The 22,889-nt window shown below is 40.2% G+C and overlaps 1 protein-coding gene across 20 annotated transcripts in view; it reads left to right on the forward strand.

The window, feature by feature from the left end:
• The window catches only part of ANKS1B (ankyrin repeat and sterile alpha motif domain containing 1B), a 1,073,060-nt gene that overhangs the window by 602,691 nt on the left and 447,480 nt on the right, over nt 1–22,889 (forward strand). The gene's annotated exons all lie outside the window — the stretch shown is intronic.

Genomic DNA, 22,889 nt, shown 5'->3' on the forward strand with positions numbered 1-22,889 from the left:
CACTGACCTTTCACATGCTATGGTATTTTGTACCAGGTTTCACAGGACTCTTAATTATAAAAGAAATAAGTAATTAACTTTTTTAGTAGGCTCTTGATATGCATCAGGCACTGTTCTAAGAACCTTACTTATATTAAATCAAATATTCAACAGTATGTTGCCTGGAGAATCCCGTGGATAAAGGAGCCTACCAGGCTACAGTCCATGGAGTCCCAAGAGTCAGACATGATTTAGTGACTAAATATACTCCAAGAGGTAGTTATTACCTTCACTTTACAGACTACAAAACGGGAACCAAGAGATTAAGTGATTTGCCCAAAGTCATTTAAACAGAAGCAATGAGATTTAAAGCCAGTCTGATTCTAGAACCCAAGAACTTAAGTTCTGTGTTGAAAAAATGCTTTGCTTTCTAATCTTTCAAGAGTTTTTGCCAGAGACTGAGGGCAATATTTATTTTCTTTTAGGGCATTGGTTTTTGGGCTCCAAAATCACTGCAGATGGTGACTGCAGTCATGAAATTAAAAGACACTTGCTCCTTGGAAGAAAAGTTATGAACAACCTAGACAGCATATTAAAAAGCAGAGACTTTACCAACAAAGGTCCGTCTAGTCAAAGCTGTGGTTTTTCCAGTAGTCATGTATAGATGTAAGAGTTGGACTATAAAGAAAGCTGAGCACCGAAGAACTGATGCTTTTGAACTGTAGTGTTGGAGAAGACTCTTCAGAGTCCCTTGGATTGCAAGGAGATCCAACCAGTCCATCCTAGGGGAAATAAGTCCTGAATATTCTTGGAAGGACTGATGCTGGAGCTGAAACTCCAGTACTTTGGCCACCTGATGCTAAGAATTGACTCATTTGAAAAGACCGTGATGCTGGGAAAGATTGAAGGCAGGATGAGAAGGGGACGACAGAGAATGAGATGGTTGGATGGCATCACCAATGCAATGGACATAAGTTTGAGTAGGCTTCAGGAGTTGGTGATGGACAGGGAGGCCTGGCGTGCTGCAGTCCATGGGTTTGCAAACAGTCAGACATGACTGAGTGACTGAACTGTCTGTCTGTCTGTGTCAGGTGGTGATATAATAGAGCAAACTGCAAAATCCTAGAACTTGAGCTGGGCTCCTTACTTCTGAACCTGCAGATAATGGGCTAGAAACAGCAACTGCAGAGGCTCCTTAGCTTGAATACCACTTAACAGAGAATATCCTAATAGTCTGTTATACGAATTAGTAATCAGATATTTTTTCATAAAACACTGTGAAAGAATTCAATAACGACACCTAGGGAAATTAAAATAAGTCATTTTATTTCATCATAATTCAGAGAACTTGGGGGGGGGATATTTTTCAAGGTCAGGGAAATAGAATAATCCTGGGGAAGGAAAAGTGAGAAAAAATGTTTTAAGAAATTAAAAAGGTGGAAGTTAGAAGGAGAGCATCCTTTTTTCTGAACCTCTTTGAAATGTTTTTCTTAGCATCCTGGGGTTAATATGGCTTTTAGGGCAGAATGCTAGATAGTCCCTTCCCCTCAATTAAGTCTATTTACCTGTTTCAGGGCACTATCACTAAAGATTCCTTTTTCTTCTTGTCAACTGAACTATCATCTTTGGACCCTATCTTATCCCTGGGCTTGGGCAATAGTACATAAAGAAGGAAACATGTAGATTGGGATTCAATTGAAGAGCCATTACCCATGAGATGAGGCATCTTTAGCAAGACACAAATGCATTATAAGCCTCACTTTTCTCATCTGTATAATGGAGAAAACTTTTTTTAACACTGTCGTAAGGAAAAATATGCCACTTACACAGTAGTCATTCAACATTATGAATATTGATGTGCTTTGGCAAACTTCTTTCAGTCATATTCAGCTGAAGAGTTCAGAGCAAAGCAGAAAGAGATTGGAACCAGATCTATAGCCCAGATCTATTTTCTGAGCCTGGTGTGTGCTGCAGTCCAGGGGGTCGCAGAGTCAGACACGACTGAGCAATGGGACAGCAACAATAAAAACAGCTGTCTGTGGATTTTATGGTGGCAGATGATGAACAAAAAGGATCTCATGGTCAACGAAAGAAAAAGGCAGTCTAATGAAACCTTATACCTCAGATTGGGACTTGAACCCATGGGCTTTTTTTTTTTTTTTTTAATTGGAGGCTAATTACTTTACAATATTGTAGTGGTTTTGCCATACATTCACATGAATCCACCACGGGTGTACATGTGTCCCCCATCCTGACCCCCCTCCCACCTCCCCACCATCCCATCCCTCAGGGTCCTCCAAGTGCACTGGACCTGGGCACCCTGTGTCATGCATCGAACTTGGACTGGCGATCTGTTTCACATATTGTAATGTACATGTTTCAGTGCTATTGTCTCAAGTCATCCCACCCTTGCCCTCTCCCACAGAGTCCAAAAGTCTGTTCTTTACATCTGTGTCTCTTTTGCTGTCTCACATATAGGGTTATCATTACCATCTTTCTAAATTCCATATATATTTGTTAATATACTATATTGGTGTTTTTCTTTCTGACTTACTTCACTCTGTATAATAGGCTCCAGTTTCATCCACCTCATTAGAACTGATTCAAATGCATTCTTTTTAATAGCTGAGTAATATTCCACTGTGTATATGTACCACAGCTTTCTTATCCTTTCATCTGCCAATGGACATCTAGGTTGCTTCCACGTCTTGGCTATTATAAACAGTGCTGTGGTGACATTGGGGTGCACGTGTCTCTTTCAGATCTGGTTTCTGTGGTGTGTATGCCCAGCAGTGGGATTGCTGGGTCATATGGCAGTTCTATTTCCAGTTTTTTAAGGAATCTCCACACTGTTCTCCATGGTGGCTGTACTAGTTTGCATTCCCACCAACAGTGTAAGAGGGTTCCCTTTTTCTCCACACCCTCTCCAGCATTTATTGCTTGTAGACTTTTGGATAGCAGCCATCCTGACTGGCATGAGATGGTACCTCATTGTGGTTTTGATTTGCATTTCTCTGATAATGAGTGATGTTGAGCATCTTTTCATGTGTTTGTTAGCCATCTGTATGTCTTATTTGGAGAAATGTCTGTTTAGTTCTTTGGCCCATTTTTTTGATTGGGTCATTTATTTTTCTGGAATTGACCTGTAGGGGCTGCTTGTATATTTTTGAGATTAATTCTTTGTCAGTTGCTTTGTTTGCTATTTTTTTTCTCCCATTCTGAAGGCCTTCTTTTCACCTTGCTTCATTGTGCAAAAGCTTTTAAGTTTAATTAGGTCCCATTTGTTTATTTTTGCTTTTATTTCCATTACTTTGGGAGGTGGGTCATAGAGGATCCTGCTGTGATTTATGTCAGAGAGTGTTTTGCCTATGTTTTCCTCTAGGAGTTTTATAGTTTCTGGTCTTATGTTTAGGTCTTTAACCCATTTTGAGTTTGTTTTTGTATACGGTGTTAGAAAGTGTTCTAGTTTCATTCTTTTACAAGTGGTTGACCAGTTTTCCATTTTAAAGAGGTTGTCTTTTCTCCATTGTATATTCTTGCCTCCTTTGTCAAAGATAAGGTGTCCATAGGTGCGTGGATTTATCTGTGGGCTTTCTGTCTTGTTCTATTAATCTATATTTCTCTCTTTGTGCCAGTACCATACTGTCTTGATGACTGTAGATTGGTAGTATAGTCTGAAGATGAAAGAGAAAAAGCTACAATCCATGGTCTTTTGATTAGAATTACTCAGTGTCTGGACTTCCTGAGGATTATATTCTTTGTGTCTCAGTGCAGAAGTAATTCAGCAAGAGGAAAAGTGATAGGCAAGAAGTAGATTTATTAATATAGGGTGCTTGTGAGAGATGCAGGCTGAAAGGTGAAGAGCTCAGCCCTGAGGATTAAGTGGACTACATTTTTATAGTCAAAGGAAAGTTGGAGAGGGAGAAAAGATTGCCTTCTTCCTCATTTTTTGAGTAGATACCAGGCTTATATCACTAACTCCTCCTTTGTATCAGTCAGGAGAGTGTCTGACCCTATGAGGTCAGACTAGTAGTGTCATAGCAATTAGTCAAATCAGCAGAAGTGTGGTAACATTTTTTTTTTTCACTTAATGACCTGGGGCATGTCTCATGCTTTATAGTTAAGCAAGCCTGCTTTGCTCTACAATGTTCCGATAGCTGTCCTGAGTGGTTAACTTACAGTGGTCTCCCCAAGTTCCCTAGGCCTCCTCTCTATTCTTAATCCCCGACTGGGGCTTCTGCAGCTACCTGTATGGCTCTCCTATTCTGTCCCTGTCACTAAGATCATGGTCAGTGTTGAGTCCACCGTAAGGAAGTTGAAGACGTTAAGAGGAGACAGGAAACATCAGAATTCAGGTAATCAGAATGAACATGAACTAGATTTTGAAAAATAATTTATATAAGTATTGGAAGCCAGCTTTAGGTTTGGACTCCATACACCAGAGAGGAGGACTAGTAACTCCAAAGCAATGAGATTTTAAGAAAGGTTAGCAGGTTTTCACAACAGAAGCCCAGAGAAGCCCCTGTATAAGCCAGGCACACTGGATAGAGTGAGTCGTGTTGTTTAGGGAGGGGGAGGATGAGAGGGACAGGACCATGGAAGTGGAGAGGCTAGCATAACTCTTTGGGTTCTGTAACAAAGACTCAAAAAATCATAGTGCCTTAAACAAGTTAAAATTTACTTTTCTCTCACATTAAAGGCTGGGTCAGCAGCAATCCCACTCCTGGGCATACACACCAAGGAAACCAGATCTGAAAGAGATATGTGCACCCCAGTGTTCATTGCAGCACTGTTTATAATAGCCAGGACATGGAAGCAACCTAGATGCCCATCAGCAGACGAATGGATAAGGAAGCTGTGGTACATATACACCATGGAACATTACTCAGCCATATAAAAGAATTCATTTGAATCAGTTCTAATGAGATGGATGAAACTGGAGCCTATTATACAGAGTGAAACAAGCCAGAAAGATAAACACCAATACAGTATACTAACACATATATATGGAATTTAGAAAGATGGTAACAATAACCCAATATGCAAAACAGGAAAAGAGACACAGATGTACAGAACAGACTTTTGAACTCTGTGGGAGAAGGTGAGGGTGGGATGTTTTGAGAGAATAGCATCGAAACATGTATATTATCAAGGGTGAAACAGATCACCAGCCCAGGTTGGATGCATTAGACAAGTACTCAGGCCTGGTGCACTGGGAAGACCCAGAGGGATTGAGTGGAGAGGGAGGTGGGAGGGGGGATCAGGATGGGGAACACATGTAAATCCATGGCTGATTCATGTATGGCAAAAACCACTACAATACTGTAAAGTAATTAGCCTCCAACTAATAAAAATAAATGGAAAAATAAATAAATAAATAAATAAAGGCTGGGTCAGTGATCTAAGATAATAAGGCAGCTCCAAAATCATCCTGGCCCATGTTCTTTCTATCTGATTCTGCCAACTTTAACATATATGTTTCATCTTTGACCTGAGACAATGTCTTCAGCTTTCATCATCCCATCCCATCCATCTTCATATTAAGGTGAGAACACCAAAGTTGAACACCTCATTTCCCTTCATGTGGCACTGAACAGAACTGAATCACATGACTACACTGATGCTGAAAACTCAGCCTGTGTGAACCCATGCTGAATTGAATCTCAGAGACAGAGTTCTGGTCAAAATAGAAAAGAAAAACTTTATTGCTTTGCCAGGCAAAGGGGGACACAGCAGGCTCGTGCCCCTCAAAACTGTGTCCCAACTGGGGGGGTTTGGTGAGGAGTTCAAGGATGGGATTGTTGATAGGATCAGGGTTTGTGCAGGACCTGCATCCCTTTAATCTGGCCTCAAATTAACCTGATGAATGGTGGTTGCCGAAGTCATCAAACTGTGACCTGCTCTCTGGGATGAAGAGTGCTTCATCAAGTAGTTAACATATTCCATTTGTTGGTGGTTTTAGTTCTAAAGAACTCAGAGACATTGTTATGTGTATCCCTTGAGGGGGAACTTGGCCCCTGCCCCAAGGCTGCACTATTGTGTGTCTGCTCCTCCCTTGTCTCTGCATCCCCACCCTTCCCTGATTAGCAGCTGGTTGAATCTGCCCTTTGGAACTTGGGTAAGTTCAAGGAAGTTGGAGTTTATTCCCTACAAACAAGAAACGGGGAACACAGAAGTGCTTCTGTGCCCAGAAGCCCCACAAGGTCCTACTTGGTTTCAGTTCCTCTGTAATAGGAAACCAAAAGCAGATAAAGTATGTTCAATCATTAATGTTCAATATTCTATCTTATATGGAAATGATCTGGATATTCAGTAAATGTCCATCATTTAATTTAACTTTGTTGTTGTTCAGTTGCTAAGTTGTATCTGACTCTTTGTGATCCCATGGACTGCAGAAGGCCAGGCTCCTCTGTGCTCAACTATCTCCCAGAGTTTGCTCAAATTCATGTCCATTGAGTCAGTGATGCTATCTATTTCATCCTCTGCTGCCCTCTTCTCCTTTTGCCCTCAATCTTTCCCAGCATCAAGGTCTTTTCCAATGAGTCAGCTCTTCACTACAGGTGACCAAATTATTGCAGCTTCAGCAACAGTCCTTCCAATGAATATTCAAGGTTGATTTCCTTTAGGATTGACTGGTTTGATCTCCTTGCTGTCCAAGGGACTCTCAAGAATCTTCTCCAGCACCACAGTTCGAAAGCATCAATACTTTGTTGCTCAACCTTCTTTATGATCCAATTCTCACATCTATACATGACTACTAGAAAAACCATAGCTTTGACTATAGAGACCTAATTTAACTTAGCAAAATCCTAAAGTTTCAAGTTACCCAAAGATTTTGAAAGTTATTTATATTTACCATAGAATATAATTATTTCACCTAAAAACTCATCTTACAACTATTTAATTCATTGTTATCAATAATTATGACATGAAAATTTTATCATGCCAAGTTTTTTTCTTGCTGACAAGTTTTGTAACAGAGATAAGATGAGATAACAGGTAGAATAAAAGTTTTATATTTAATGCCAATTACACTAAGACATGCTTATTCTAATTAAACCAAAAAATTTAAATTAGCTTTAATACTGAGCATTTTCTCAGATCATGTAAACTAGAAAAGCATTTGGGTTAGTTATCATTATATTTATGAGAACTTTAGAAATATTTAATTTATAAACACCTAATTCTAAACCAGTTAAAAAGAGCTCTTTAGAAATTAGTTTTGGTGGTACCATCTAATGGTAGAAAAATATTACAAATTCACAACATTCATATGTAGACACACACATAGACATACAGGCAGACACAAATAGAGATCTTACAGTTTTGTTATTGAAAACAATTCAGTCATGTAATGGGTACTATAGTACAGAACTCATTAGTTTATAAAGGAATAGTGGATCCAATTTTTGTTTGGGCAGTTGGAAAAGGTTAAATTTATATGTTCAAATGGCCAATTTTTTTTAAACTAATATTTTCAAATAAGATTTTTTAAGATTTCTCATTTGCCCAATTTCCAAATACCTCCCTTTTCTTTTCCCTGCTTTGATGAGAGGTTTCTCCCCAAAGTTTGCATTGTAAATAATGGTTCTTGGTTCCTAGAGAAAATGAAGGTAGAAAATCTATAGTACAAAATCACAGAGGAAGTATTCATGTTTTCCCCAAGATAGCATGAGTTTGGGGGCATATTTGCTTCTATCAAAGGTCTAGTGTAATTTAAAATTTCAAGTTCAGGACAATTCTGTTTCTAACATCTCTATGTCGACAAGAATAGGGAAGCTTTGGGGATGGGCAAAAAGACAGGTGAACTTTAAACTACTTTCTAGAGCCACATGTCCAGCTTCCCAGAGATTTTTCAAGACAAAGTCCATTGGTTCCTGTTCCCGAAAGAACTGGATTACAGCCTGAATGATGAAGAGGTTGAACTGCTCTTCCATTGTGTCTTTCCTTCTGAGTGCATAGTTTTATTTTAACTTAGGAGAAAAGTAAAAAAAAAAAAAAATCCTATCAAGCTCTTAATATCAGCAATAGTCAGGAGTTCAGTTGGACTGGTGGCCTCCCATCCTGTATTATTCTTTAACTATGGTCCTTAGTTCAGCGTTTGGCCGAAGAGTAAAAAATATCTGAGGAGGATACCTGTAACCTTGGGGAAAGGATGGAGGGAATGGAAGAATTCTGCTCCTCAGCAAGCCCACCAAAAATTCTGATACTATTCCTTATAAATATGAAACTAGCAGGCCATACCATACAGGCAGAAAGAAAAGTTCAGTTTTGAACTCCTGGGACCCATAGCGTGTGTCAGACCGTGCCTTCTTAAAGGATATAATTGAAGATCTTACCTGATATTATATTTCCACTAGTACTGAGCAGAAGCCAACCAGTCTCCAGACTTTGGACTCCACCAAAAACTCCTGAATTTTTTTCCTTACTCTATTAAGTGACAGCAAAGCTCATTTGTAAAATACATGCTATATTTTTTAAATTATAAAATCAACTAGCAAAGACAGCTATAGATTTTTTTAAAGGAAATACATGTAAGTAAAACTAAATGCTTAAAAATCTCAACAAATGAAAGTAATGATGTAATAAAGGCTTCTCATGTGGCAGTAGTGGTAAAGAATCCTCTTGCCAATGCAGGAGATTCAGGTTCAATCCCTGGGTCAAGAAGATTCCCTGGAAAAGGAAATGGCAACTCACTCCAATATTCTTATCTGGGAAATCCCATGGACAGAGGAGCCTGGTGGGCTACAGTCCATGGAATTGCAAGAAGTAGGACACCCTTGTACACACACACACACACACACACACACACACACATTTCTTATTAGCCACATTTTACTAATTTTACTTTGTCAGTGAGACCTAAAAAGATGCCAGGATCCCAGGGCTAGTAAGTGGTAAAGTTCAGTTCAGTTCATTTGCTCAGTCGTGTCTGACTCTTTGCAACTCCATGGACTGCAGCATGCCAGGCTTCCCTGTCCATCACCAACTCCCAGAGCTTGCCAAAATCATGTCCGTTGAGTCGGTGATGCCACCCAACATCTCATTCTCTGTTGTCCCCTTTCCTCCTGTCTTCAATGTTTCTAAGCATCAGGGTGTTTTCAAATGAGTCAGTTCTTCACATCAGGTGGCCAAAGTATTGGAGTTTCAGCTTCAGCATCAATACTTCCAGTGAATATTCAGGACTGATTTCCTTTAGGATGAACTGGTTGGATCTCCTTGCAGTCCAAGGGACTCTCAAGAGTCTTCTCCAACACCACAGTTCAAAAGCATTAATTCTCCAGCGCTCAGCTTTCTTCACAGTTCAACTCTCACATCCATACATGACTACTGGAAAAACCGTAGCTTTGACTAGATGGACCTTTGTTGGCAAAGTAATGTCTCTGCTTTTTAATATGCTGTCAAGGTTGGTCATAGCTTTTCTTTCAAGGAGCAAGCGTCTTTTAATTTCATGTCTGAAGTCACCATCTGCAATGATTTTGGAGTCCAAGAAAATAAAGTCTCTCACTGTTTCCGTTGTTTCCCCATCTATTTGCCTTGAAGTGATGGGGCCGAATGCCGTGATCTCAGTCTTTTGAATGTTGAATTTTAAGCCAGCTTTTTCACTCTCCTCTTTCACTTTCATCAACAGGCTCTTCAGTCCCTCTTTGCTTTCTGCCATAAGGGTGGTGTCATATGCATTTCTGAGGTTGTTGATATTTCTCCCGGCAATCTTGATTTCAACTTCTGTTTCATCCAGCCCTGCATTTCACATGATACACTCTGCATGTAAGTTAAATAGGCAGGGTGACAATATACAGCCTTGACATACTCCTTTCCCAATTTAGAACCAGTCTGTTGTTCCATGTCCGGTTCTAACTGTCACTTCTTGACCTGCATACAGATTTCTCAGGAGTTTGGGCTGAGAGTGTAGCAAAAACAAGCAGCTGAAATGACCTGTGGCCAGTGCCCCCTGGGAGCTCTGCACTGGGTAGAGGAGCAGACCATGCAGATGCTGTGACGGCGCCACAGCCATCGGAGATCCTATTACAGGAAGCAGGTCACTGGCGGGTGTAATTGGCCTTTTGTGAAGCTCTGGGAGTGGGAAATGAACCTCAGAGACGTGATAGAGAAACAACAGAAACTTCCACAGAACCTGCTGTGTGGTTCAAAGAGATAATACGGGGTGGTGTGGAAGAAGCTAGATTTGGGGCCAGATGGACCTGGATGTGAGTCGTGGCACCAGCACTCACTCTCGGTGCAGCTCTGGGAGGGACGTTGATCTTTCAGCCTTACTCATCTGTCTCCTCTAAGACGAGATGGCCATCATCAGTATGTCTCCAGGAGGACCAGGGGTGTGAATGTGAAGTGATTTAGCACAGAGCAGGCACTCAGGAGTACATTAATAGTATTCAGTGTTGTTTTCCTGTAACAGGAAAATCTAGAGGTATCAGGTACATCACTCGGGTACAAAAGTGTTGAGACTCCAGAGCCATCAGTCCTAGAAAACGGAATTGTCTTCAACCCTTGAAAGTGATAATGCTGTGTAAATTTTCTATTTTGTTTCCAAAGCTACATCAAGTAAAAAAAAAAAAAAATCATTGTTTATTCCAAAAACATAGATTGAGATGCCTGTTATGTCCTGGGCATTAGATTGGGCTCTGCAGTTTGAACAAACATGAGCTAGACAAGAAAACATACAAATGCCCAGAGAAAACCATTGTTAGCAGAGACAGGAGATAGCTCAGCCAAGAGGTGCAGTCAGAGTAGGTTTTCAATGGTGGAGCAAGTGAGCTGCTGGAATTTAAAGCATGACTAGGCTTTTGAGTTACTGAAAGAAACCCGGCACATTAAAAGGCATGAAAAAGTATAGAATAAATGTAGGAGATTGTCGGTTGAAATTTGAAATGATAGGAACAAAAGAACTGTAGGTTAATGCCGAACTGTGGCAAATCTTGCATTCCCCAGAGTGCGTTTTTTAGGAGGTAGAACTAGTGCATCACTGGAGCCATGTTTGGAAAGAATTAATCTGACAGTAGCATGAAAGAGCTGTGGCCACCCATGTGTGCAAATGCCACATTAGACAAAATCAGTTTGCAGACTGGACTTTTTTCTTCTCTGTTTGCTTGTTTTTCCCTGTAGCACGGTGCTCTGAATTGGACTTTTTGGCAGATTGGATTGCCTGGGAACTACAGGGAAAGTCAGCACTCTGCCTTAGGCCTTCTTAGGAAGATGCGCACTGGGGTGGATATTTCTTGTCACTTCACCGTGAGGTTTGGTGTTTGCCTGGCAGAAAGAAACTGTCTGCCTGGGTTGCTAATCCCCCAGGAAAAGAGAATAACAAGGCAGAAGAGCTCCAGGTCTGCTGTAACCCTAGGCAGTAATTCTGTCTCATTACCACTTCAATGGACCAGTCAACAAAAATTAGCAAGGCTTGCCCTCCACTGGATGTCATCTATTCCACCTTGTTCTTCTGCTTCACACAGCTGAAGACTCCAAAGATCAGAGTGATCAATGGGCAGGCAGAACTGAGGTGTCTGTCCTATTTAAAATAAAATCATGTCTCTGTTTTGGGGTGAACTCCAGAAGAGGACTCATCTCAACCACAAATCTTTCTAAGCATTCTATGCAAAGAATCTTGAAGGGCAAAAGGAATCTAGGAGAACTTTTCTAAGTTCTAAGAAAAGATTAAGGCTTAATTTAGGAAAACGACATGTACCTGAATAGTGATGCTACAGACAGTGTTTAACAAATTCCCATGGGTTACACCTAACACGAGTTTAGAGGAGCAAGGCTTCACTTATTGATGGTCCTGAATACAGAAGCAGAGAGAATATGGAGGAGATAGTATTTTAAACTTTTGACCGCTCATAGGAGGCAGTATGAAAGATTTTACAGTCAGAATTGCCTGAATATAACCTTGCCTCTAACATTGCTACTAGCAACATGAACCTGGAAAGTTATTTAATTTCTCTGGCCTATATCTATAGTTTGGGGTGTCAACTACAAATTGGCACTTACCAAGAGCATTGCCAACAACTGAAGAACAAAGGCATTTGCCATCTACCTCTACAGAGATTGAATCCCGTGCTGCTACAGCTGTTGACCTTCAACAATCCGTAAGGGAGTTCAGGGTGGAGTGAGGCACTCTGTGCTCCAGGGAATCTTGTGGGACAGGTCTTTAGGTAGTTGGATGTTTTTAGGAACAGATTTTATGATCTCAATCCTTGCATCTGCCCATATCTAGAGAAGCACTGAATCTCTTCACGGTGACATCAGATCCTCATGACTAACAAAAACCTTTTGTAAAATGAGTGCTTCATGGCACTGAACTCCCCCTTCACCAAAACCTTATATATTGACTATCCCCCACTGCTGCTTTGGAGCAGTCTCTCAGAGCCATCTGAGATGCTGGCTCCTGGGCTGCAGTCCTCATTTTGCCCCAAATAAAGCTTAACTCACAACTCTCAAGTTGTACATCTTTTTTTAGTTGACAGTTATGGCGACCAACAAAGGGACCCTGAGTGGACTTCCTTCCTTCGACTGGACTCCACGAGGAACCGGAGCTTTGGTACCAGCAGCGGCCCCTTGCGCCCATCCGCCTCCTCGGGGAGTGCAGACGAATTTGGGTAAGTCTCTCCTGGTTCTCGAATCTCCCGTATTGGTTGAGATTCTGAGTCTTATTTGGCGGTGGAGCAGGTTACCTGCGCCCTCTGGGGAGGAAAGATACTGAGGGCGGGTGAAACATCTAGGGCATACTCACTCATGGTCTAGACACTGAGTGGGGCTGGTTGAAAGATACTGAGAAATTCCCACCCAGGCAAAAGCATGGGGAGCTGGCTGAAAGATGCCAGAATTGCCCACCCAGTGGAAAGGTATTGGGTAGGCGAGCTTGACTGGAAAAAAATTGAGGACTACCCGGCACTTGGCTGAAAGATGCTGAGATAGCTCCCTTGTAGGGGACTGCATGGTCTTGGCTGAGCGGTTAAGTAAGAGGTTGATCTGACACTTTTCCTCAATTTGACTGCCATTAAAGAATTGGTCAGGATAAAAGTGAGGAAAATAAGTGAGAGCTTTGCTCTGAAGAAAGGGGCAAGACTCCTCCTGACCGATTTTGGTTTTCTCAGATGACTGAGAAATTTACGGGAGCAGTGGAGGCCTAGTCCTCATACCGTGCAGGGTCCCGCAGGGAAACCCACTCGTTAATTAAAATACTTGTTCGTCCGGGGCCGCACATAAGAACCGGTCATTCAGCAACCTGAGCAGCCACGGTGGTCTTACATTGCCGGAGGCAGAGTCTGAGACACGTAAGACAAGCTGAAGCGACTGTGGGGTGACTCCTGGAGGAGTGACGCTCACGAGCAGCACATGGACCCACTACACAAGTTTACTAGTGGTTTTTATCCCTGACAAATTCAGCTTAAAATGGGAAACAGAATCTCTCAAAAGCGGAAACAAAGGGGTGTCAGAAAGCCAGCCTCTGACTAACACTCCAGCCAGATTCGTGTACAATACATATGGAGCTCATGCTTGCCAGTACCTAGTTAATTGGAGAAATCATACTAAAAGAGAACTCAACCTAAAATGGCCAAATTGGGGTTCTTTTGATATTCCAAAATTGATATTTTTTTTTTTGCGAGCACTAATAATTAGGAAAGGCCAGCTGTGCTTATTTTGACTGGTATCTAGAAGCTTCTAAAAGAGGAAATGATGCAGTAACTTCTTCTTAGAACATCAAGAAATTACTTGAAATTATCAGAACTAAAAAGACTGCTAGCACTGACTTTGCCAGATCGCAGGCCTAGTGGAACTGGGAAGTCACGTTTGGCATTTATGCCATTTGGCTTTTGATTTGGGGGCATCATTTTACCATCTTTGGAGGGCACTCTTGCCACTTGGCTTTTGATTTCTAGGCATCTCTTTGCCTTTTGTTTCATCTGGAGTGTGACTCCTGGCTGGTGAAGTTCTGGTTCGGTTTGGTTTGCGTGCACAGACATCTGGTACAAACTGTTGGAGCTAATGTGTGAATTGCTCACTCTAAGGTTCCACACCCCACCTGGGAACCCCTTGGGAAAATGTTTTAAATGACTGGTCAGTCTACAGCTATGATCCAATGACAAGAAAGGTGGCCTAAAAATATTAGATCTTTATTGACATAGCATAGGAAAATGGACTGAAGTTCCCTTATGTCCAGGACTTCCTCCTGTAATCAACAGCCAGGGTCTGATCAAACTAAGACCCCCACTTCCCCAGAGGGACAATCCCTGCTGGGACCAATCTCCCATTGTTATCAGGGCCAATTTGAGCCCTATCTGGTCTAAATTCTGGCTATAAAACTATGACAATAGAAAAATAATAATTTTGACAGTGTGGTCACAATATTCTTTAGACTCCAGAGAAAACTTGCAGAAAAAAATTATCTCTTTAAAAATTCTTGCCCTGAGGAAATAACTCCTCCTATACCTTTAGACCAGAGCTCTCTGGACCACTTATTTAGATCATCTCTTATTCCTAAAACCAAAAAGAAAAAACAGGGAAAACAAAACCTTTAAAAATCTTATTCCAGTGGCACGGGGGGAAAAAAAAAATCTTATTCCAACCATTGTCAACAACTAGTGAGTTTTGTATTGTGATATTTAATTCATAACTAAGTCTGGAAAACAAAGCAATAGGATCCCTTGTGTCTATTTGAATATATGTATGTCTCAGTGTGTGTTTTATTTTTGTTTTTTTGTTTTTTTGGATAATATTGCTGATTGCTGATATCTGTTTGTAAATGAGCTCTAATTTAATTGGTCTTTAAAAAAACTAAGCGCTTACAAATCAAATAATTCTAAACACAAGAGAAATTAACGTAAATGAATTTCAGGTTCACTGAACTGGGAAATATTCAGTATTAAATACCTGATATTAATGTTTGTTTGTTGATCTAAATAATGTAGGCATGTTTAAGAGTAATTAACAATAAGCAGAATATTTTCATTGTACCTAGGTTTAATATAAGTTCAGTTCAGTTCAGTCGCTCAGTCGGGTCCAGCTCTTTGCAACCCCATGGACTGCAGCATGCCAGGCCTCCCTGTCCATCACCAACTCCCACAGTTTACCCAAACTCATGTCCATTGAGTCGGTGATGCCATCCAACCATCTCATCCTCTGTCGTCCCCTTCTCCTCCTGCCTCCAATCCTTCCCAGCAACACGGTCTTTTCCAATGAATCAACTCTTCGCATGAAGTGGCCAAGTATTGGAGTTTCAGCTTCAGCATCAGTCCTTCCAATGAACACCCAGGACTGATCTCCTTTAGGATGGACTGGTTGGATCTCCTTGCAGTCCAAGTGATTCTCAAGAGGCTTCTCCAACACCACAGTTCAGAAACATCAATTTCTTCGGCGCTCAGCTTTCTTCACCATCCAACCCTCACAACCACACACGACTACTGGAAAAACCATAGCCTTGACTAGACAGACCTTTGTTGGCAAAGTAATGTCTCTGCTTTTTAATATGCTATCTAGGTTGGTCATAACTTTCCTTCCAAGGAGTAAGCATCTTTTAATTTCATGGGCTGCAATCACCATCTGCAGTGATTTTGGAACCCAGAAAAATAAAGGCTGACACTGTTTCCTCATCTATTTCCCATGAAGTGATGGGACCAGATGCCATGATCTGAGTTTTCTGAATGTTGAGCTTCAAGCCAACTTTTTCACTCTCCTCTTTCACTTTCGTCAAGAGGCTCTTTAGTTCTTCTTCACTTTCTGCCATAAGGGTGGTGTCATCTGCATATCTGAGGTTATTGATATTTCTCCTGGCAATCTTGATTCCAGCTTGTGCTTCTTCCAGTCCAGAGTTTCTCATGATGTACTCTGCATATAAGTTAAATAAGCAGGGTGACAATGTACAGCCTTGACGTACTCCTTTTCCTATTTGGAACCAGTCTGTTGTTCCATGTCCAGTTCTAACTGTTGCTTCCTGACCTGCATACAGGTTTCTCAAGAGGCAGGTCAGATGCTCTGGTATTCCCATCTCTTTCAGAATTTTCCACAGTTTATTGTGATCCACACAGTCAAAGGCTTGGCATAGTCAATAAAGCAGAAATAGATGTTTCTCTGGAACTCTCCTGCTTTTTTGATGATCCAGCAGATGTTGGCAGTTTGAACTCTGGTTCCTCTGCCTTTTCTAAAACCAGCTTGAACATCTGGAAGTTCACAGTTCACGTATTGCTGAAGTCTGGCTTGCAGAATTTTGAATATTACTTTACTAGCGTGTCAGATGAGTGCGGTAGTATGAGCATTCTTTGGGATTGCCTTTCTTTGGGATTGGAATGAAAACTGACCTCTTCCAGTCCTGTGGCCACTGCTGAGTTTTCCAAATTTGCTGACATATTGAGTGCAGCACTTTCACAGCATCATCTTTCAGGATTTGAAATAGCTCAACTGGAATTCCATCACTTGCACTAGCTTCGTTCATAGTGATGCTTTCTAAGGCCCACTTGACTTCACATTCCAGGATGTCTGGCTCTAGGTGAGTGATCACACCATCGTGATTACCTGGGTGGTGAACATCTTTTTTGTACAGTTCTTTTGTGTATTCTTGCTACCTCTTCTTAATATCTTCTCCTTCTGTTAGGTCCATACCATTTCTGTCCTTTATCAAGCCCATCTTTGCATGAAATTTTCCCTAGGTATCTCTAATTTACTTGGAGAGATCTCTAGTCTTTCCCATTCTGTTGTTTTCCTCTTTTTCTTTGCATTGATCACTGAGGAAGGCTTTTTTATCTCTCCTTGCTATTCTTTGGAACTCTGCATTCAGATGGAAATATCTTTCCTTTTCTCCTTTGCTTTTCACTTCTCTTCTTTTCACAGCTATTTGTAAGGCCTCCTCAGACAGCCATTTTGGCTAAGTGAATAGTTATTGTTTCCCAATGACCTATAATCCTATCTGACTAAGTGTTCTAAACCTTTTTTATATTTCTTGAGAAAACTTCCTAAATCATTCTAATGAAGATTTTTACCTTACTTTGGGATGCTTCAGAGGGCCCATGAAACATTGCAAAGAGGGATATTACACTAATTAGATTCATTTTGTATACAGAATTACATAGGAAGTATTGTCAAATGAGTAATAAGTCTTGGGTTATATTGTATGGTAAATGTTACTAATATAGATATCCTAAAAACTCTATGGGGTTCCTAAAATTTTGATATGTTTGGGTAAAATGTTATCACACATAATTCTAGTTATTATCTCAAAATATTTTCATAGCACTAACCAAGTTTCACAAAAATGCTTCCTCTTCAAGAAGGTTTATAAAAAGGAGTTTTGGATAAATACCAGTTTCTGCACTGGGTAAAGATTCTAATGAAAAACCTGATGACTTCACAAAGGTTAACAAAAGGACTGAATGAACTGGTGAATATGCTTATAACTTTTAAGTTTTCTATCTGAAAAATTATTGACTTGAATCTGTGTTTTCCAGGCATAAATAAAACCTTCCCCTCAAACAAATTATGGCAGTACTTTGGTAAAAGTATATTTCATAAACAAATTGAACCATTTAATATTTTCTCTCTATCTGAACCCTCCAGAGATTGACAACTGTGAGTTTCCAGTCACTTTATCAGATAAGTCAGGAAGGTTATCTCACTAACAGGTACAGAAACCTGAAGGAACTCTGGAGACCTTGAGAAAGGAGAAATTCACTTAGATTTTTTAGGCAAAATCTGTGATAAACCTTTCGCATGACTTTCCTAGCCCTGAAAGGTTTTATTTTAAAAGTTCAGTCTGAGACTTTTATAGTCTCAACGAAGCAAAAAAGTCTATGATCAATTATGATTATATAAATCATCAGGCCAATTTTATTGTGACCAAACCTATATTACAAACAAGTTTTAATTTGTTTATATTTGGTAAAAATGACAGTGATTTTAGGGAGAAAAAGATGTTTCAAAGAATGTTAAATCCCAGTTTGTTAATGGAGGTCTATATCTACTAAAACTCATTTACTGGATAGTTCTTTGTTGTTAGGGTGTATTAATGTAAAATTTAATTGAATTATTAAAGGACACCCTAGGGTTGTTTCTAAAGCTTATCTCAGTAATCTGTCTCTGGATGAAATTCAGACACCTCACGTATGACCTGCAATCAAGACTGGAAGAAGATATTATTTAAGGAACTGTCTCCAACCTGGATGGAAGGACCTTTCTATCATGTACTCTTAACTAGCTCATGCCCAGTGAAATTGAAGGGAAGTTGACTCTTGGGTTAACTCCCACTTCCAAAGGCCCCTAAGCTGGACTGGTCTATAGAGAGGCCTGCTAACCTCAAACTCATCTTAAAACAATGCTCAGAGGAAACTACACTACACTAGGACGAGAAGAAGATAACATCAGAAATAGGCAGCTTGTCCAAGATGCTGATCTGACTTTCATTGTCATTTATAATGTCTTTTTGATTCCTTGGACCTATGCCTGTCAATCAAATGTTTTCTATCATGGACACGATTCTATGCTAGTTTAAAATTCAATCCAATTGTTGGGTTGTGGCCAATTACCTGTGCCTAGTACTTCTGGGTTACTTTGGTTGTTTTCTCTAGGGCTCTGATTGGATACCCCTAGGAAATTTATTTTAGATTGAGTGTCCAGTCCTGCTCTATCTATTCATGATATTACTAGATGGGATCCTCTTACCTGGCCAATTAATAATACCTGCTCTGATGTTGGCCATAGTTTTAAGTTTTCTCTTAGGGTCATTTAAACTCAATTGGAGTGATGAGCTAAGTCTCAATAAAAAAAAAACATTAACCTCTCATTTATTAAAAGGAAAAATCCCACAATTATGGGAAGGATCTACATGGTTAGTACCAGACTATGGTCATTTAAGTTTAAAGGCTCCCTTATGTTGGGAACAGTTAAATCATACTAAAAATGATCAACCTGGTAATCGAGACAAGGCTGGGTGCTTTATGAACTATGCCTATTATTACCCTTAGAGTAATTGGTATGAAACTCAGTTGATTTGTGGCACTGATTTATGGCCTTGACATCTACAGGGATGGATACGAAGGTGTAGCCTGCCAATTCCCATGAATTTAAGGTCATATATGTTAACAAATTAGAGGTAACCCCAACCAATCTACCATTGGTATGATCCCAGTGGGTCAAAGATCTGTATTCTACTGGTATGACCATTTAGCAGCGTGTGTGTGTGTGTGTGTGTGTGCGTCTTCAATGGGGTTGGAGGATGTAATTGACCATATCTAAGCGTTAACAACTTTCATAATCTTTAAATGATAGTAATCGAGCTATTAACCTATTGAATTGTGAGATCTCTATGGTGAGAAAGGCAGTGCTACACAACTGCAAGGCCCTTGGCGCCTTACAGCATCTCAGGGAGATATCTCTGCTACAGTTCAAACTGAATGCTGTGTTTTCATGCCTGATAAATCCTTTAATGTAACGCATTTGATGAACCACATGAAAAGTCAGATTTCTGCTTTAAGTGACCCATTCCCTAGTCTTTTTTTTTTTTTTTTTTTTCCCTAGTCTTGACAATCTTTTAAAAAAAGAAAACTGGTTTGGTGTGGGAGGCTCATGACTAAAATATTTACTTTTAATTCAACTAATGTTATTAACTATACCATGTGTATTTTTTTTTGTTTCACAAGATTACTATGTCTTGTATTATCAAGGGTATGACTGAGCCTCCAATGAACATGATGACTAGACTTGAAGCAGTTGATCAAATGTATGGCTCAGTATATGATCAATGGTTGTAACCGTGTAACTCTAGGTATGAAAAGATGCAATGAGAGGGAATACTTTCCTGGACCATAACTAGAAGACAGGTGTCCATAGATCTTTGACTAATAAGACCTAGTCTAGTTAAGAGCACATTGAGTGTCTTATCAACAAAAACCTTCTTCAGAACTGGAAATGAGCTTTCTCAGCAATGCAGGACAAAATGATCATGAAATGCCCCCCAAAGTATGGTCAGATTTATGACCAGAAGGGGACCATGTCAGTTACAAATTGGCACTTACCAAGAGCATTGCCAACAACTGAAGAACAAAGGCATTTGCCATCTACCTCTACAGAGATTGAATCCCGTGCTGCTATAGCTGTTGACCTTCAACAATCCGTAAGGGAGTCCAGGGTGGAGTGAGGCACTCTGTGCTCCAGGGAATCTGGTGGGACAGGTCTTTAGATAGTTGGATGTTTTTAGGAACAGATTTTATGATCTCAATCCTTGCATCTCCTCATATCTAGAGAAGCACTGAATCTCTTCACGGTGACATCAGATCCTCATGACTAACAAAAACCTTTTGTAAAATGAGTGCTTCATGGCACTGAACTCCCCCTTCACCAGAACCTTATGTATTGACTATCCCCCACTGCTGCTTTGGAGCAGTCTCTCAGAGCTATCTGAGATGCTGGCTTCTGGGCTGCAGTCCTCATTTTGCCCCCAAATAAAGCTTAACTCACAACTCTCAAGTTGTACATCTCTTTTAGGCAACAGGGGATATCAGTCACCCATCTTGTAGGATTCATGTGAGGATCCAAAGAAACAATGCACGTAAAATGCTTACTTAAGGATATACTTGGCCTTTAGTAAATATTGAATTAACACGAATAGCTGTGATTTTACTTTGTTATTGTTGGGAAAAGTTCCACAAATAAGAACTATTTCAGAAACTAGATTCACAGTCATATTAACTACTTAAGTGGTCTTTGGAAGTCCTGAGGACCCAAATGGTCCTGGGCAACCCAGGTGCTAGCAGATCCCCTGAGACTAACAGGATCTAATATTTTGAGGTTGTCCTTTGCCTACCAGAAATTTCTACCACTAAACAGCTGTGAAGCCTCAGGAAAATCACACACACAGAGTCCAGGGCTTTAATTACTCTTCTCTTAAATGAAGAGAAATAGACCCTAAGACTCATGGTGGAGACTGTTGACGAGTGGAAGGATTTGAGATTATCAAACCCAACCCTTCATTTGGCAGATGAGAAAACTGAAAGCCAGTTAATTTAAACAATTAATCTGTGACCTCCTGGCTCCTGATTCAGGTTTTTGTTCATTATTTCTTCAGGGGCCAAGATTGAAAGGCTGGGCTTCATCTACCCAAAGGCACCAGTTAGAAACTCTTGATAATCCAGTTTGTAAGCATGATTTAAAATAATCAAGTTATAAAGTAAATCCTCAGTTATAAAAGGTACAAGGGTCACGGATTGAGGAAAATCACAAATTCTTAGAGGAAAAAAAAAAGCTGACCTCTAGATTTTATTTTTCTCTCCAGTGATGTTTTGTCAGTAAGGAATCTTATAAACCCATAGAGGTCAGATGATTTGTCTAGTGTCACATGGCTAAGGGGCTGCAGAACCATACTTAGAACCCAACTTCTTTGCCTTCTCATCAAGAGTTCTTGCCGCTATGTCTCTTCCCTTTAGAATAACAGATTCTGAAAACAGGAAAAAGATGGTAGCTGGAAAATATGTTTATGACTTTTCATTGCCTTAGCAACGGCATGTCAAATTCAAGTGCTATGAGTCGCCTGCTGATCCAGACCCCTGCAGAATCTTCTTTTAGTTTTTTAGGGGGAAATTGTCAAATATAGGCAGCCGTATACCTTAATGAGAGAGGCATCTCTTCTTAATGGAAGAGAGGGCAGTAATGCTGGCAAATGCTTGAGTAGCATGCTATTGTTCTCATGTTTATTTAGGGCTTGCAACTGAAATCATTGTACATATATCACTTTCCATATACCCTAAAATTAAAAACTTGATCTATGGGAATGCAGTATGGTTTTAGGATGAAGACTGGGTTTCAGTCACCTCAAAATTACCCCTGGTTGTCTTCCCTGAGACCTATTGTTTTAGGTTATCTCTTGCTCTGTAGCCATATGGATTTGTCGCACTTAGCAAAGAAATTTGGTTTCCTACAGGTCTTATTCTGTTTTGTAGACGCAAGAGAATAGTTTTGTGCTTGGAAGCATGAATGCATACCCTCAGAATTTTAAATGATACAGGATTTATTTTTAGCCATATGCCCCTACCTGAAAGGTGTATGCTGTTAAACATTGATATTCCTTGAAAAGTTATGCCCAGGGCATATTGCTTCTTCTTTTCAAGCTAGGAATTGAAATGTTTGTGAAGCTTACCGAAAATTTACCAGGTCTGAAATCAGAGTTCATATCTCTTATTTAGTAACTAAGAGAAATAGATTTCTTCAATCAACCATCCAATATTTATTTGCATTGAATTATTATGGCTACTCTGATGACATTGGACTGTACAAGATGCACTACTGTGGCTCCAATTGTGTTTTAAGATGTTGTTACTGGGTACTTATGGGGTGACAAGAATCACATAAAAAAGACGCAGGGCTCACCTTCAGAGTCCATTCACAGTGTATCTGTGGAAACAAACTCGTGAAAGAAACTCTCAGTCATTTTAATACAATATGGTAAGGTCTGTAGAAGATATTGACACATATGTTCTGCAAGTTTGGAAGCAATGACCTAACAGAATGTGAGAACATCAGGCAAGCCTTCCTGAAGGAGGTGAATCCTGAGCTGGAGCTTGTAGGAGGAGGAGAGCCTTTGCCAGATGTCAAAAGTGAAGGAAAGCTGTCCCAGACAAAGGGACTAGGATGATTAAAGGCAAGATGACTTCTAGAACAAATGTTTGAAGTACAGATCAGTTAGGACAGAAAGTTCCTTTCCAACCTGAGTGTCTAATACAGATTTATAGATCACTCGATTCAAGGCAGTTACAGTCATCGTAGTTATTAGAGACCTTCACTGAATCATACTTCTGAGTATTCACACCACGTGGGAATTCACACCCCATGTGTTTTTCTCATATTAAATCTGAATTTGCCCTGTGAGTCTCTTTCCCTTACAGAATTTGTTAAAAGTAACGCATTTTAGTTCTGGAGCT

The sequence above is a fragment of the Cervus elaphus genome, chromosome 22 (assembly GCF_910594005.1).
Source record: "Cervus elaphus chromosome 22, mCerEla1.1, whole genome shotgun sequence".
Taxonomy (NCBI): Eukaryota; Metazoa; Chordata; class Mammalia; order Artiodactyla; family Cervidae; genus Cervus; species Cervus elaphus.